At 46.1% G+C, this 18734-nt stretch overlaps 1 protein-coding gene and 1 pseudogene across 1 annotated transcript in view; one reads left to right on the forward strand and one right to left on the reverse strand.

The window, feature by feature from the left end:
- LOC142473295 (uncharacterized) overlaps positions 1-18734 on the reverse strand; it is a 232227-nt gene that overhangs the window by 107836 nt on the left and 105657 nt on the right. The gene's annotated exons all lie outside the window — the stretch shown is intronic.
- Positions 1-18734, forward strand: part of LOC142473296 (uncharacterized) — a 54078-nt pseudogene that overhangs the window by 31150 nt on the left and 4194 nt on the right.

The raw sequence follows: 18734 nt of genomic DNA on the forward strand, positions 1-18734 counted from the left end.
ATTTAATGGTTGTAACCTTTAGACGTAGATTTTTTGTAGAAAGCCAGACTTTATCCCCGACTTGAAATTCTGGGGAGGGTCTGCGGTGTTGGTCTGCTGCTCTTTTGTACTTTACTTGAGTCTCACGAAGTGTCTCTTTGAGGGTCTCCTGGATGCCTCGCAGAGTCTCCAGTTTCTCTGTAACTGCCGGAATGGGGCCCGAAGATGGAAAACGAGGAATAAAGGTTGGATGAAATCCATAATTTGAGAAAAAGGGGCTCTTCTGAGTCGATGAATGATGTGAGTTGTTGTAAGAAAACTCAGCTAATGGTAGGAAATCAATCCAGTCATCCTGGAGATGACAAACAAAACATCGTAAGTATTGTTCCAAAGTCTGATTGGTCCTTTCTGTCTGGCCATTGGATTGTGGATGATAGCCAGACGATAAATTTAAACGAATTCCTAGAGAGGAACAGAAGGTCCTCCAAAATTTTGAAGTGAATTGTACCCCTCTATCGGATATGATCTCATCAAGAGCCCCGTGAAGCCTAAACACCTCTTTCATCAACTTGGCTGTCTGGTCTGCAGAAGGAAGATTCTGTGCTGCAATGAAGTGAGCCATCTTTGTAAGTCGATCCACCACTACCAGGATGGTATTATGTCCATTTGATCGGGGCAGGTCAACAATAAAATCCATTGATATGGACCCCCAAGGACGAGTTGGAACCGGAAGAGGCTGCAGTAAACCCACAGGTGATGCTCGAGGGGTCTTGGTCCTAGCACAAGTCTCACAGGAGAGGACATAGTCTTTAACATCTTGTGCTAATTTAGGCCACCAAAAAGAGCGAGACAACAGTTCCTGTGTCTTGAGGACACCTGGGTGACCAGCGGGTCGGGAGTCGTGCATTAATTGGAGCACCTCTAATCTTACCTCCTTAGGGATGAACAGACGATCCTTACAGTTCCAGAGACCATCACATAGAAATAGTTCTGCTTCCGGAGGAGGATTTTTAAGAAAAGTGTCATTTGAGTAGGCTCCCTTTATTCGTGTGAGGAGATCGGCAGAGAATGTGACACCCAAAAAAATTCTTATTGGAAGAATAGTTTCTTCTTGCTCTCTGTCTGAACTAGGATTAGGAAAGGACCGTGACAAGGCGTCGGCTTTCCCATTCTTGGAGCCAGGGCGGTATGAGATGTGGAACTGAAATCTTGCAAAGAAGAGAGCCCATCTGGCTTGTCGCGCAGACAGTCTCTTTGCGGATCGAATGAATTTTAAGTTCCTGTGATCCGTAAAGACCGTAATTTGTGATTGGCCCCCCCCAGTAGATGTCTCCACTCAGAGAATGCAGCTTTTATAGCCAAGAGTTCTTTGTTTCCGATGTCATAATTTCGTTCAGCTGTTGACATTTGGTATGAATAAAAGGCACATGGATGAAGGAGCATCTTGGGTCCAATTCTTTGTGACAGAATGGCACCAACAGCGGAGTCGGATGCATCCACTTCCAAGATGAATGATAAGTCTGGATTTGGATGGATGAGGATAGGGGCAGATGTGAAGAGTGACTTCAATTGTTCAAATGCCGCATCCGCTTTAGGAGACCATTTGAAGGGGAATTCTTTCCGTGTGAGTTGGGTGATTGGGGCAATAATGCCAGAGAAATTTTTAATAAAACGTCTATAGAAATTGGCAAAACCCACAAATCTCTGAATGTCCTTTTCATTTCGAGGCATTGGCCATTCCACCACGGCTTGAATCTTGCCTGGGTCCATACTCAAACCCTCGGGAGAGATGATGTAACCGAGAAATTGCATGCTGGTCTTTTCAAATTCGCATTTTTCTAACTTGATGTACAATTTGTACTTACGGAGACGCTCAAGGACAATTCGGACATGTCTCTGGTGATCCATGATGTTATCTGAGAAGACAAGGATGTCATCCAGGTATGCCACTACGAATTGGTCCAATAACTCTCGGAGGACATCATTAATTAAATGCTGAAAGGTAGCAGGGGCATTACAGAGTCCAAAAGGCATCAGCAGATATTCATAGTGCCCATAACGGGTTCGGAAGGCTGTTTTCCATTCGTCACCAGGTCGAATGCGGACCAAATTATACGCTCCTCTGAGATCTAATTTGGTAAAGATTTTGGCTGACCGAATTCTTTCCAATAGTTCAGGAATCAGAGGTAATGGGTACCTGTTCTTCACCGTAATCTTATTTAGTTCCCGATAGTCAATGCACGGGCGTAGAGAACCGTCTTTCTTTCCCACGAAGAAGAGCGCAGCGCCTGCTGGAGAAGTAGAGGGTCGGATTAAACCCTTTGATAGGTTCTCCTGTAGGTAGTCATTGAGGACCTTTAATTCCGGTTCTGAGAGGGAATAGATTCTTCCAAACGGAATGGCAGCACCCGGTAATAATTCAATTGGACAATCATAAGAGCGATGTGGGGGAAGCGTATCTGCGTTCTTCTTGTCACACACATCTAAAAACTCAGAGTAAGGAGCCGGCAGAAGATTTTCTTGAGACGAGGCAATCTTATGTATTCCTACACACTCTGGTATAGGAGTTTTAGGTAGACAGGCTAGCTGACAGTGCTCCGAGGGAAATGTGAGGGTCTTTGTCTTCCAGTCAATTAGTGGGTTATGGATCATGAGCCATGGAATTCCCAGAATCACTGGAAACAAAGGTGATGGAATGAGACCAAAAGAAATCTCCTGGTGATTGGGCACCATGATTAGTGTTAAGTTACTGGTTTCATGGGTAACAGGTCCAGAGCTCAAGGGAGAACTGTCAACGACTTCCATCCTTTCTGGTGATTCCTTGGCTACAAATGACACCGAATTGTTCTTGGCGAATTCTATGTCCATAAAATTCACTGCCGCCCCCGAGTCGACCATTACTGTGGTTGAAAAACGATGTGTTCCTTCCTCGATTATAATAGGAACCAGGAGGTGAGGGTGTAGCGAAGGAGGGTTATCTTTCCCTTGAGAAGCAGAGAAAACAGTCTTTGAAATAGCGTGCAGCTGATTTCTCCTAGGGCTCTGGAAAGAAGACTGCCTGGACTTGTTTGGGCAATCAGCGAGATAGTGCCCACCATTTCCGCAATATAAACAGAGATCTTCTGTTCGGCGTCTATTCCTTTCCCCGGTTGAGATGGGTCCCCGCAGTGTATTTACTTGCATCGGCTCCTCCTCAGTCTACCTGGAACGTCTTGGGTTACTGACATCTCTAAACCCGGGGTTGCTTGGCATGAACCCCTGTCTCTCCAATCGTCTTTCCGTAAGCCTACGATCAATTTGGATGCATAAACGGACAAAGTCCTGAAATCTCTCTGGGGGCTCCACCTGGGCTAGTTCATCTTTAACTTGCTCCAAGAGACCCTGCCGAAAATGATATTTCTGCGCGGCCTCATTCCAATCAGTATCGTTAACCCATCTGCAGAATTCAGCGGCGTATTCAGCTGCAGAGCGTCTTCCTTGACGAAGATTGTTCAGAGTTGCCTCAGCAGTTGCACTACGATTTGGGTCATCAAAAATAAGACTCATGGCATCGATGAACTCCTCCAGGTGCCCTAGTAGTGGGCTATCTTGTTCTAACATACTCTCTTGGTCTCCCCACCCAAGCAAGGGCCTCATCCTTGAGCAGGGTTATGATCAGTCCAACCTGGGCTTCTTCGGTATGATAAATGATGGGCTGAAGCTTGAACACAACTCTGCATTGATTAAGGAAATTCCGGAAAGATTGTTTTTTCCCCAAAAAAAAATCCGGAGGGGATATACAGGGTGCGGTTTACACAGGCACAGTATTTTGACCAGACAAGGTGATTAAGGCTGCACGTATTTCACGATTCTCAGCTTCCGCGGTTCTTCCAAGCGGCCAAGATGATTAAACACGTGTCTTTGTTGTTCCTGGTAACCAACCATGATATGTTTTAAGTCATGGAGAGTCTGAGCCTGAGCCGGGTCTGTTCCAGCGGAATCCATGGTAGGGCCTGTTTATTCTGTCAAGGATTGGACTTCGGCTGAAGTGGATCCCCGTGGCAGGAACAGCAGGGAGCGAAGTAGGGGTCACAAGCAGAGATCAAAGGCAGGCGGCAGGTAGCGAAGTCAGGAAACAAGCAGGGGTCCAAGGCAGGCGGCAGGTAGCGAAGTCAGGAAACAAGCAGAGGTCGGCAATGAGGAAACTGGAACAGGATGATAGCAATAGCTAGGAGAGCAGTAAACACAGGAACCTTGCAGGAGCTAGGAACCAGTATAAACAGGCAAGGGAGGAACAGGAAAGGGAGGTTTATATAGGCAGGCTGAGAGGTGGAGCACAGGTGCAGAGGTGTCAGGTATCAGAGTCTGGAATGTTCCTTAGTTTAGCAGCAGCAATCCCGGTGGACAAGTATAGGTACTGCATGCTAGAACAAGACATTGAGAGTGGCAGCAGTCTCGGTGGCCAAGCATGGGTACAGCTGCTAGAGAATATGACAGGTCCGAATTTTCTTCCTATGAACTTTTCTCCTTTTTTTGGTTAGTGCCGGGTGTTCTTATGAACCAAAACACCAACTGAGAACGGCTGTGTCTTTAGGCCTTCCCTCCTGTGTTGAGGTTTAATTTGAAGCGACTGTGGGTGAACTTGTGTAACATGGATCCGGGAAAAATACTCTGACTGGGTAGAATCTGGAATAGGGCTCGTCACTTTAGATGAAAAGCGCTTTTGTGTCACCTTTATCTTCATCTAATTGGAAGGACTGCACCTGGACATGAGACACTCAGACAATTGCATTAGTTTCACACAATAGATGCTGATTAAAATCGTCTGTTTAGAGCATAATCATACAACATTAAATCTACAAGGTACCTAGGGTGACCATTGGTCTTCCCATGAGAGAAAATTATATCTGATTGTCACATAAGGCCAGGCCAAATACACCTTTATATTTAAGGGATCAATCACAAGGCAAAACAGGCAGAAAAACCAATGGTGGTTTATTCGGATAAGACCTTGAAAACACAAGAAACAGACAATATATTTTGGGGAACCTTATACTTATAAGGAAAATAACTTGGGGAGATTTGGGCTCGAAATCCAGGAGTCTGGGGGGCACAGGGAGGCCCTGGTGTAATTCACACTGCGTACTGTCAAATCATGCCTGCTTGCTGGAGAAAATTAAGTGACTACCAGCACTTTGGCCCCACAACTTCTGCAACCAAAATAATTATATTTCCACCCAAATATCCCCCTAAAACTGACACACAAGAAATGTCACAGTTCCGCTAAGGGAATATGACATAGAAAATAACAGGGTCAGTTCACTTTCAGGCACCCCATATCTGAGCTGGGGCATTGGAATGCTTATTCACATGTAATTCACCAACCTGGGTTTAAATCACAGGACAAACACAATGCATTGCAGGTTTTAGAACACATAAAACCAACATGTAGACACAAGAGCTTGCACTCCACCATTTGCACCTATCATGTGGGGTTCTAAAGCCTTCTCTAACACACCAGCTAAGAATACCTCTTGGCAGACAAGACAGGCCAAAATATCCCCTCCCTTTTCCCCTCCCTTTTCCCACATGTGCCAGGAGACTCTCCTCTGCAGCTATTTCTCATAAGGGGCCACCCATAGAAGGCAATCCACTTATAAGCTTGCACAGGCAGCTGCAGGCCCATGAGGCAAAGGGAATACACAGAAAATGCATTAACTAGCCCACTGGGCTTACACAGTTAACCCTACATACACAGTTCCTAGTTTATACCCATATGGGGGTATAAAAAGGAAAAATTACAGGCAACATAGTAAGGTACAATATTATACCCAAGAGCCAAGAGCTGACACACTCAGCCCTTGCCATATGGTTTCAGGGGCAGCTAGCAATAATAACTAGGTGTCCCGGTTTAGCCGGGACAGTCACGTTTTTTTAACCTCTGTCCCGGTTTTTTAGTCTCTGCCCGGCTGCCCTGCATCCTGTAAAATGTTCTGGGTTTTTTTGTGGCTGTTCCGCTTTTGACCATCAGAGCAGGGGGGGCAGCAGAGAGCAGACAATGCATGGAGGAGAGCAGGGGCCGGGTCTGAACTGCGGAGCCCAGCAGTGAGACCCGGAAGTGTCAGTGAGAACTTCCGGTGTCTGCTGCCAGGGCTCCAGATGGCTTCCCCCACCCATGCAGGTATGGTCCAGAATGGGACACTCACACAATTGGGGGGGCGGACAGAGAGGCAAAGCATGAGGAGAGGCAGAGAGAGAGAGATACACACAGGCACAGCATGAGGAGAGGCAGAGAGAGAGATACACACAGGCACAGCATGAGGAGAGGCAGAGAGAGAGATACACACAGGCACAGCATGAGGACAGGCAGAGAGAGAGAGATACACAGGCACAGCATGAGGAGAGGCAGAGAGAGAGAGATACACACAGGCACAGCATGAGGAGAGGCAGAGAGAGAGAGACACACACAGGCACAGCATGAGGAGAGGCAGAGAGACACACAGGCACAGCATGAGGAGAGGCAGAGAGAGAGAGAGAGATACACACAGGCACAGCATGAGGACAGGCAGAGAGAGAGAGAGACACAAAGGCACAGCATGAGGAGAGGCAGAGAGAGAGGGATACACACAGGCACAGCATGAGGAGAGGCAGAGAGAGACACACAGGCACAGCATGAGGAGAGGCAGAGAGAGAGAGAGAGATACACACAAGCACAGCATGAGGAGAGGCAGAGAGAGAGATACACACAGGCACAGCATGAGGAGAGGCAGAGAGAGAGGCACAGGCACAGCATGGAGAGAGGCACATGCACAGGATGGGGAGAGACAGTGTGGGGAGAGAGGCACAGCATGGGGAGGGGGGCACAGCATGGGAAGAGGGGCACAGAGTGTGGGGGGGAGACAGAGACACAAAGAATGGGGGGGAGACAGAGAATGGGGAAGAGAGACAGAATGGAGGGGAAAGAGACAGAAAATGGAGGAGAGACAGAGAAAGGGGGGGAGAGAGAGAGAGACAGAATGGAGGGGAGAGAGACAGAGAATGGGGAGAGAGAGACAGAGAATGGGGAGAGAGAGACAGAGAATGGAGAGAGAGAGAGACAAAGAATGGGAGAGAGACACAGAATGGAGTGGGGGAGAGAGAGACAGACAGAGAATGGAGGGGAGAGAGAGACGAGAATGGGGGGGTGAAGAGAGAGAATGGGGGGAGAGAGAATGGGAGAGGGAAGGGAGGGGGGACAGAATGGGGGGAGAGAGAGAATGTGAAGAGAGCATGGGGGGAGGAGAGAGATAGAGAATGAGGAGGAGAGAGAGAATGGGGGAAGAGAGCATGGGGGAGGAGAGAGAGAGAATGGGGAAGAGAGAGAATGGGGGAAGAGGGAGAATGGACAGGAGAGAGAGAGAATGGGGGAAGAGGGAGAATGGACGGGAGAGAGAGAATGGGGGAGGAGAGAATGGGGGGGGGAAGTGAGAGAGAGAATGGGGGGTTTCACAGAATTGGGGAAGACAGAGAATGGAGGGAGGGAGACAGAGAATGTGGGAGAGAGACAGAATGGAGGGGAGAGGGAGAGACAGAGAATGGGGGAGGGGAGAGAGAGAGACAGAGAATGGGGGGGGGGAGAGAGAGACAGAGAATGGGGGGATAGAGACAGACAGAATGGGGGGGGAGAGAGACAGAATGGGGGGAGAGAGACAGAAAATGGAGGAGAGACAGAATGGGGGAGGGGAGAGAGAGACAGAGAATGGGGGTGGGAGAGAGAGACAGAGAATGGGGCGGAGAGAGACAGAAAATGGAGACACAGAGAATGGGGGAGAGGAGAGGGAGGGAGAGAATGGGGGAGAGGGAGAGAATGGGGGGAGAGAGAGTATGGGGGGAGACACAGAATGGGGGGATTGAGACAGAGAATGGGGGGATTGAGACAGAGAATGGGGGGGGAGACACAGAGAAAGGGGGAAGACACAGAGAATGGGGGGATTGAGACAGAGAATGGAGGGGGGATTGAGACAGAGAATGGAGGGGGGATTGAGACAGAGAATGGAGGGGAGAGAGACAGAGAGAATGGGGGGGGGGGAGAAAAACAGAAAATGGAGGAGAGACACAGAATGAGAGAGGGAGAGGAGAGGTGTGAGAGAGGGAGGGGGGAAAGAGGGAGAGAATGGGGGGGGAGGAGGAGGGGGCAAAAGAGGGAGAGAATTGGGAGAGAAAGGGCGAGAATTGGAAGAGAGAGGGAGAGAATTGGGGGAGAGAGGGAGATAATTGGGAGAGAAAGGGAGATAATTGGGAGAGAGAATGGGGGGGAGAGAATGAGGGGAGAGAGAGAGAGAGAGAATGAGGGGAGGGAGAGAGAGAGAGAGATAATAGGGGGGAGAGAGAATGGGGGGAGGGGGAGAGAGAATGGGGGGGAGGGGGGTGAAAGAGATAGAATGGGGGGGAGGGGGGGAAAGAGAGAGAATGGGGGGAGGGGGGTAAGAGAGAGAATGGGGGGAGGGGGGGAAAGAGAGAGAATGGGGGGGAGGGGGGGAAAGAGAGAATGGGGGAATGAGAGAGACGGAAGGGTGGAATGAGAATGTAAGGATGGGGAGAACGAGAATAGAGGGATATGGGGGGAGGGAGAGAGAAAGGGGTGTGTGTGTGTGTGTGAAAGAAGGGGGGACAGAGCGGGGTAGAGAGACAAAGGAGAAGGGGCGCAGTTGGTGATATCATTTGTTTTCTAAAAAAAAAATTCATGTGTCCCGGTTTTTACTTTTGTAAATCTGGTCACCCTAATAATAACAGCAATAACACCCTCCTTTTGTTCACTTGTATTACATGTGAACAATATCACATAAAGGATAACAGCATTTAAAGCATAACCTTAATGGAATTGCTTGATGTATAGCAAAACTAACCTGAAACCTTTGGGTATAACATTTTCATTAGAAATCTCAAAAGAACCCTACTGAATATAAATATAATCTGCAATAGTCTTCTGACAGAAGCTTTTAGAACACAAAATAGCATCTGATTCGCTGAAAGAACAACCTGTAGCATAAAAACTTATAGACACAGATTTAAAGGTGGGACACATTTGAAAGAAAAAGATGGTTAAAAATGATAAAATATTAAATATTTGATCAACTTTGCAGAAAAATAATTCCATAGAGAACCCTCTAGTATACTGGCAGACCTGGCTAGGGGCCGTTTTCCTTGTCCGTTGCTTTATTGCTATTTCAGGTTCTGCACACTTATACATGGCTCAGCACTAGAGTTTTGTTTGTGCTGATTACATTGGACTAGTGGTTACATTATCCACCTGTTCCCAATGCAAGACACTAGTTTTAGTGATTCTATGCAGTTCATCAGTGATCCAGAACATTACATTGTGTTGATACTATAGGATCTGAGCGTTTAATATTTGTTTTAATCCCCATTATTTTACACGGATATTAAAGATTTAAGTTTTAACCACTTCGTTACCCACCCACCAGGTGTTTAGAGTGCTCATTCTAGGTTACTGTCCTCTGTTCATTTGAACTCTATATTAATCAATTTACACCTTTTTCCATTTCAAGCCATAAAACAAGCTCAAATAACTTTCTGGGCTTCCTGCCAAAACCTTGTAACAGAAAAAATGGTTAATTACTGGTTACTGCAATACAATTTGGGACAGCTTGAAATATGCAGCTCTTCACACAGCCCGACAATGTTACTGGTATTCAAAAATTAAAACTGGATCTTTGTTAAACAGAAAATTGTAGGCTTTAACATATACGTTTAGATAGTTTAGTTACTGGTTATACACAAAAAGAGCACAGAGCGCAGATACAAAACAAACAGAATTTTACGCTTCTTTCACACATTCAACCAGTTTTTACAAAAATAACAGACACATATTTTCTTACCTATCCTAATAAATAGGAAAGCAAAACAGTTTGATCCTGCAGACTAAATTAATAAAGATATCCATTTTTTCTTCATATCATAATTAACTTTTTTTAAACTAATGCTGAGCTTCTTGTTAGCTTTGTGTCTAGAATATATTTCGCCTGTTATTTTATATAACATATTCACCTGATTTTATCTGTGGAGATTTAGAGGAAAAGAATTATAATTCTGGTTAAGGAAATAAATCGCATGGCCAGTACGATAAACATCCTTATTATTCCAGTGACTGGACTGTTTACAAAAATAATTCATCCTTTCTTTATTCTTTTTCTCCACAGATACCCAAAACTTTCACCTGCCCAGTATAAATTAGTTTATATTATAGTGGTGGTGTACACCTTTTAAAAATTAAATTTCAACATGAGCAATTAATTATATTCTTATTTTAGAAGCATTTGCAGATCCTGAATAGTAATTTTGTATACATACAATAAACCGGTATTCTTATTATTCAATGCAAATAACACTTTCATATAGATAGAATTCACTCCGATTCTTACAAGCACATACACAGGGATTACTCAATCAATCAACCTTTTTTTTTTTTTTACCATATCCATACTTTAAAATAAAACATTCTGAGGGAAAAAGAAACCTATACCTGTTATACTCTTGTTTTCCATTTTTCAATTCAGACGGGAAAATATTATTAATTTAAACATAATATACAGTATACTCATACTCAGTTAATGTTGCACAAATAATTTAAGTTTGCATGTTCGTTTTTCCTAAGAGCCATGCTGCCATTCCCGATTTTGGTACATTCCTATGCTTGTGTAAAAATAGCTGGAGGAAAAAAGGTGGGGGCTACTTGCAGCTGTTTATTACAATACATACAGGTGATAGAGATAGCTGATTTTAAAATATTTAGATACAAACCCTTTATTTTCCTTATTAATATAATTTGGAGTTATCTTATTTCCCTAACATTCTCTGTTTGTTCAACACAACTTCTTACCTAAGTTGATGGGGACAGATTGTCGAAAGAAAAATCCCAGTTTTGTTGCTGTGCCTAAGTGTTAATTGAGGGACCTGTTCATCCCCGTGCCACTGACAGTGATGGAGGGGGTTGTGCGAGGGCTGACAGGTTAGGGTAAGTTTATTAGATGACGAAATGTTAGTGCCCATAATGAGTTTATGCAGGAAAGAAATCTTAAAACTTTATGCGCACGTATTAATAAACAATTATTAACTTAACTTTAAACAATACTTATGTTAACTTAACTTTAAACAATTTTTAACTTAACTTAAATTGCCATGCTATTTGAAATCATATACCGTCCGTTTTACTTATCAGGGACTTACCCTCGATTAAACAATAGGGACTCTCACCCTTTGTTACATAAATCAGGGACTTACCCTAGATAAAACAATAGGGACTCTCACCCTTTGTTACATAAATCGGGGACTTACCTTTGATTACAGGGACTTACCCTCGATTAAACAATAGGGACTTTCACCCTATGTTCTTTTGCCCTTATAAATTTAGGTTGCTTAGTTTCGCAGAGGAAAAGGTGAGAAACAAATAAAAAGAATCTTTTACTCACCCCTTTTCCTGTGCGAAATTCCACTTCTGTCACCAAAACTGTTAGATCTCTACAGATCAGGTAATCTTCTAGGGCAAGCAAAACACAATTTCTCCCGGGAGCAACTGGAACGCAACGGATATGGGATTCTTTCAGATAGTATGGCAGACGAGCTCGGAGCTGTAAGAATTCAAGGAGGCTTATGGTTGAATTCCCACAACTGGCTTTAATGGTTCATGAAGCAGGTTTTATACATAAGGCAGGGACAAAAATACAGTTGTCATCTGTTACAAATATGGGTACACATATAAATTTACATGTAACCTTCACATAATGCCTTTTCTGTAGATCTTAAAACATTTAACTGCTGAGCAAGAGACATATACAATGGTGACTTATAAGGCAGCCCTATCCTCTGTAGCCTTGTTTTAACAACATATGACAGGCACGAAACAGTTGGTCTAAAAGCTATTTACAATAGCCTCCCGTGAAAATAGCAAGGCCAGCGTATTCTGTTTAACCTTATCAATTCCAGAGCTGACAAAAGACAGTTTCAATCTTACAAACACGGTGCAATCACAGCTTTTGCACCACTGTAAGAATTCAAGGAGGCTTATGGTTGAATTCCCACAACTGGCTTTAATGGTTCATGAAGCAGGTTTTATACATAAGGCAGGGACAAAAATACAGTTGTCATCTGTTACAAATATGGGTACACATATAAATTTACATGTAACCTTCACATAATGCCTTTTCTGTAGATCTTAAAACATTTAACTGCTGAGCAAGAGACATATACAATGGTGACTTATAAGGCAGCCCTATCCTCTGTAGCCTTGTTTTAACAACATATGACAGGCACGAAACAGTTGGTCTAAAAGCTATTTACAATAGCCTCCCGTGAAAATAGCAAGGCCAGCGTATTCTGTTTAACCTTATCAATTCCAGAGCTGACAAAAGACAGTTTCAATCTTACAAACACGGTGCAATCACAGCTTTTGCACCACTCCATAACAGGCTCACAAAAGTCTCTTCTGTAGCTTGTTCTTCCAGCAGGCTCACACAAATCTCCTCTGTAGCTTGCCCTTCACTCGCACACATGCCATGTGCGCTCTCTCCCTCGGCCTCCGTTCGCCATCTTTGACCTTATGCACCGCGCGGATCCTCCATTCTTGCGATCGCCATTGGGCTACTGTATATTATTTTATTGTACATGGAGCTCCTCTCTGCGGGGCAGCTGCCACACCGATACAATAAAAATGTCTTGTGCACCACCTTGTGTACCTAATGTAGATCTGACTCGTGTTTGCACTACCTCAGGCTAGGCTCACTCTTTCTGTGTCTGCTGTATCTCCTTCCTCCCCATCTGTGCTGCCTTCGGTAAGTGGTCTGGAATGGGCTAGAGTACTCTGGCTCTTCCATGCAGTACTTTGGGCGTCTACCTTCTGTCGGCTAGTCTAGCGCAGGCCCTCTCCAGGATTACTGCCCTAAATGACCAGTTTATCCCTTTAGGCGTCCTACCACTAGCACTACCTCAAGGGACTAGGACAGCTATAGCCCGGCTCCAGCCCCACTAACTCCTTGCAGGATCCCAGGGCATCCGTGCGGCCCGCAGCTCCAGCAGCTCCCCTGACTACCCCTGGCTCCTTCCCACGCAGCACAATGTGGCAGCAGACACTCTCCCTGTTTCCCAGTGTGCCTAGCAAAAGCCTGTCCTGTTGACAGGTATCTCAGCAGCGCCTCCAACTGTAACGGGTATTCCCTCTGGCCTGACCCACCCAATCTCATACTGGCCCGTGTGGTCTAACCAGCCCCCATTACATGGTCGTGTCTGGTGGTGCACCTGTAGACAACAGGACTCCTGAGTCTCCCGCATGATGGTATTCGGGGATTGTCAATCCAGACAGGCAGCTGAGGTAGGGTGTGCGAGTCCTACCTATATCACGTGCAGCGCCTCCACCTCATCAGGATCTATGCGTCCGCAGGGAGATGGTCCTGATGAAGAACTCTTTCTTGATGGTGCCGTCCACTGGAGAGTAACTTCACACTCACACAGTGGGGTTATCTTTGAACAGGGCATCTTTATTATAGTGGTATGGGCAAGCTGCCCTTCACAGCCAGCTGTATCAGCCGCACATCTTGGTTTGCTGTCCCTTTGACAGGTACGTCCTCCCAAAGGAGTGGGATCTCCTCTCCCCATAGGGAGATCACCCCTGTGCCAGGTCCCTGGACACAGTGTGGCTCTTATCAAGCTTGCCGTAGAAATGGACCACTAGTTACGGCACTAGTGGGTCCTTTCGTCCCAACGCACTCCAACAACTCAGTAACAATTCAGCAACACACTAAATTTGGGCAGTGCTCTGCCTTATATACTTCAGGAACTGTCACAGCTCTGATGTCACTAATAATGGACTCAGAGTATGCAGCCACTCCCATCCATACATAGGGCACCTCACCAGGGTGTGAGGGCAAACCTCCATGATTACTGCTGGCATCCCTGTAACTTACCAGGTTTACTGCCAGCAGGGGAGACAACTGCAGACCATTTCACAGCATGGCTACATAGGTATAAGGGTGTGAGCAGCTCAGAAGTCTGTGTCCTACCTTCAGATGGGCAGAGCCTATTCCCTCATGTCATGTGCTGACATTGAGAGACCAGGGGAAAATAAATAATCAGTGAGTAAAATGTCAGTGTTTCCCCAGGCATTCCTTTATATAACAATGTCCTGCCAGGTACAAATGAGCTGAATGTGAGAAACTGGAGGTGATCGAGGAACAAATTAATGAGGGTGTGAGGGATCAAACCCCCCTATTTATTATGGTGGGGTAAGGTGAGGGGAAGTTACTGCACTGGTTCCTCTGCATTACCCACTTCTCATCGTATGAATTAGGAAAGTGAGACTGTGTCAGTATGGAGCAGAACTGCTGGACCTGAGAGAGTATCGGGAGCATTTATCAAAGTCTCACTCATGTACAGTATCTGCTTTTTATTCATACTATGGAACTGTACAGTATGTTACTATGTTACACTATGATGACTTTACTGGTCTTTTGGCTGCTAATCTCCGACTATCTTTATACTTTTCTAGATGGTTATGTTGTGACAAAATCCTAAGCCATTAAAGTTTTGCAGTGTTTGAAATTAAGTGTCTGTTTGCGGATGGACCATGTGTGTTTTTTGGTGCCCCTGTCTTCTCCGACTCCTTTGGGGTTAATCATTTCAATTCTGTTTTATATACAGGCACATTCTAAAACCCAACACATATAGATTAAGTAACCTCCGGTCAGCACCTAGAGAGCAGCACTGCCCACTGCCAGCACCTCCAGAGCAGCACTGCCCACTGCCAGCATGTCCAGAGGACCACTGCCCACTGCCAGCACCTCCAGAGCAGCGCTGCCCACTGCCAGCACCTCCAGAGCAGCACTTCCCACTACCAGCACCTCCGAGAGCAGCACTGTCCACTGCCAGCACCTCCCAGAGCAGCACTGCCCACTGCCAGCACCTCCAGAGCAGCACTGCCCACTGCCAGCATCTCCAGAGCAGCACTGCCCACTACCAGCACCTCCCAGAGCAGCACTGTCCACTACCAGCACCTCCCAGAGCAGCACTGTCCACTGCCAGCATGGATCCACGCTTGTTAAGTGAGTAGAGAAGATTTTTTGGTGTCTTTGAAATCTGCAAGGAGGGAATATCTGATTATTTTGCAGTTATGCGAGTCAAACAACCAAACTAATCTGGTTTTCTTATAGAACCACCAGCAGGTAAGAAGATAATATATCTTCACCTCTGTTATTTTCTGCCAGAAGGGCTAGTAATACATTTCTTTACAAGAGGTATTATATTATACCAATATCAGAGGAGGTGAAATCACAAGAAGCGCCCCCACTCCCAGCTTTACAGGATGGATTTTCCTTTTCTTGTTGCCAGGTTTCCCAGTGGATGTCCTGGAGAGGTTAGAGATTAAATCAGATAAAGAAGAGACAGACACAGAGGAACATGTGACCCCAATAAAGGAAGAAATAGATGGATTTCCTGTTTGTGGTAAGTACGCTTACATCCTCACTTGTCTTTATTCAATATGTTTAAAAATGGACTGAAATGTCTGCAATATTTTGGGAAATAATATTAAAGCGTGCATACAATTATAAGATACCTGTACTAATGAAAAAAATGATTCATCTAAGGTTATATTGAGGATATTATTGTTATTGAGGTTTGAAAATTGGTAGCTCCAAAATGTTTTCAGCACTTGGGGTCGAGGATTCGTTGGGCGGACAGTCAGACCAGTGAAGGTCAGAATTATGGAGCACATTCGTTCTATTGAAAAACTAGATCAGATTCTCCCAGTTTCCAAACATTTTACAAATTGTACATTGGGAAACTTGTCCACCTTTCATTTTTCAGCAATTGAATCTATACCTGTTCCTACACGAGGGGATTGAATCTATTCCTGTCACTACACGAGGGGACTGAATCTATACCTGTTCCTACACGAGGGGACTGAATCTATACCTGTTCCTACACAAGGGGATTGAATCTATACCTGTCCCTACACGAGGGGATTGAATCTATACCTGTCCCTACACGAGGGGATTGAATCTATACCTGTCCCTACACGAGGGGATTGAATCTATACCTGTCCCTACACGAGGGGATTGAATCTATACCTGTCCCTACACGAGGGGATTCAATCCATACCTGGTCCTACACGAGGGGATTGAATCTATACCTGTCCCTACATGAGGGGATTGAATCTATACCTGTTCCTACACGAGGGGATTGAATCTATACCTGTTCCTACACGAGGGGATTGAATCTATACCTGTTCCTATACGAGGGGATTGAATCTATACCTGTCACTGTTTTGGTTCCACTCACTTAATACTCTATCCCCTGTTGGGATTAATACAGAATGGGACCTGAAACATTTTCTCTAAGCTATATTATTCCTTTGTCCATTCTCAGGTTATATAATACTGTGTGTTTTTTATATATGTAACGGGTATTCCCCCTACCCCAATCGCAGATAGAGTGCATGTGAGGGGGAACCTATATGTTACCAGGTGTGGTGCATATACCTGCAGGTTCACAGGAGGCCTGAGCCTCCGCTGATGGGAACCTAGGGTGCTTCTCTGGAACGTTCTCTCGTTAATCAGCACCTCCACCTATGTAGGATTCTATAGGAGTGTAGAATAGCCCTAGCATAGGAACCCACCCAGAAACCACATACACCAGGGTTATGGCTAAAAGATTTACTGGACGAGCAACACAACACAATAGTATCATATATAACAGTGCAACATCAGCATACACAACAGTATATAGGCCACCCTCTGCCACAAGCTGACAGCTATAACCTTGCCCCTAACTGGGCTATACCCTTCTTAGTCCCTTCCCAATCCAGTGTCCAAAGAGTCCAAGCCTACCCAAGTGTGTGAAGAGGCCTGTCACATGTGAGGAGCATGTTAAAGTTGGTGCACGTGTGGAAGGGTGTAAATACCTGCCCAGGTGCTCCGGCACCTGGGTGTCTTCGCAAAGGGTCTACTGGCACCGCTTGGTCCAGCGCTGATCTGTGCCTCCGTGTGGGATTGGGTCCAGCCGGACGTCCCACCGTAAGGACAGTCTCTGGATCAGCAACACAGCATACAGGAACATGCAGCAAACACTATCACTGTGCCCCTGCACTAAGGAACAGCAGCAGGGCCTCTCTCACTAGGTCCCTACCTAGCACATAGCTGAAGGGGCACAGGGTCCTTACCTAAGGGCCTGTCCCTATGAACACCCACCCTCACTAGTGGGGAGTCAGGGCCTCAGCTCTAGCCCGGGGGATTTCTGGCCTAGGGCAGAAGCTCGCAGCTCTCTGACCCCCTTCCTTCCCCCACTGTCTCCTCAGCCTGAATGACTCATAGCACATTGCCCATACAATGTATCTTCTCCAGCAGGAGAAGCTGCAATCTCTACTGGCTGTCTGGCTGAATGTGACAAGGATCATAGGGCAGTCCCCAGAGGCTGCTGGGAGTTGTAGTCCCCTCTGGGGCTTTTCCCTATGAGGACCGCATGGGCGCCTCTCTAATGGCTGCCTACCTCTCTCTATCTGCGCCTGCGCTAGAGTAATGGCCGCCGCGCCACTTTCCTGCACTATGTGCAACATCTAGGGGGCCTTCCTGCCTCACTACACTTTCCTGCACTATGTGTAATGGCCGCCGCGACTGCAAATGCGCACCACGCATGCGCAAACACACGCAAGATGGTGACGCCCTATTACTGATGTCACCGGGAGCCCCCGGCAACGCGCTCATCCCCGCAACCGGACACAAGTAAGAGGGCCAGGGGGGACCCTGCTACATATTCATTTGTTTCTATCATTGAGATACACATGTGTCTCTCTCTAGTCACATTTGATTCGTATTGTATCCTTACTGTGACAATTTTCTCAGTGCGGTTTATTTATTTACATCTTATTCATTATGTATATTCCCCTTATCAAAATTCAAATTGTTCTTTGCCTTGGTAGTTGAGTTTACATTTATTATATTATATTATTACATGATTATATTATTTGGTGTTACAGTTAATTTAATATAAGATAATTTTATTCTCACCACATCCCATCCACTTTTAAATGTTATGCTTTTTCATTTAATTTTGCTTGTCCTTATGAGTCTACACTACCGACACACTTTATTAAAGTGTGGCCGGTACCGCAAGCCGGGAGATTTCCCGGCTTGCTAGCGGCCGCCCCTCGGCGTGCCGCGCGTCATAGACGCGCGGTCACGCGTCTTCGGGAGCGTGCGCCCCCTGCACGCGCGTCCAGGGGCTCCCCGAGGGAGCCCTGGTGTCCCGCGATCGTGGGACAGCGGCAGGGGGTTCCGGGGGACCCGGCGGACCCGGCAGCGGTAGGGAGAGCGCCCCGATCGGAGGGCGCTCTTCCGCTGCTTCGGCGCGCACCCGTCACTCTCGGGCGCGCGCCAGGCTACTGCTGCGGCCAAGAACGGGCAAATGCTCGAATAAACTTGGCCGCAGCAGTATGTAAGTTTATTGTTATTGTATTCTTTATTGTGTCCTTTTGCTGGATTTCTCCCCCACAGTTATACTGCCTTCTTTCCGTGGTTACATTTTCCCCGGATTGTTTTGTTCCCATGGGACTTTTTTACCTGGGATACAGGTAGGCAGTATTTCCGGCGGGGAGTGCCTATAACGTGACACTCTCTAGACTCAGGAAACCACTCTTTGATAAAGCGCCCATGGCGAGAAACGCGTTGGAGGTTTCTCTTGTAACTTAGGCTGTGTGTCTCAATAACTCTTTTATTTTTTCTACTTTTGCCTCC

The sequence above is a fragment of the Ascaphus truei genome (assembly GCF_040206685.1).
Source record: "Ascaphus truei isolate aAscTru1 chromosome 2 unlocalized genomic scaffold, aAscTru1.hap1 SUPER_2_unloc_6, whole genome shotgun sequence".
In the NCBI taxonomy this organism is placed as follows: domain Eukaryota; kingdom Metazoa; phylum Chordata; class Amphibia; order Anura; family Ascaphidae; genus Ascaphus; species Ascaphus truei.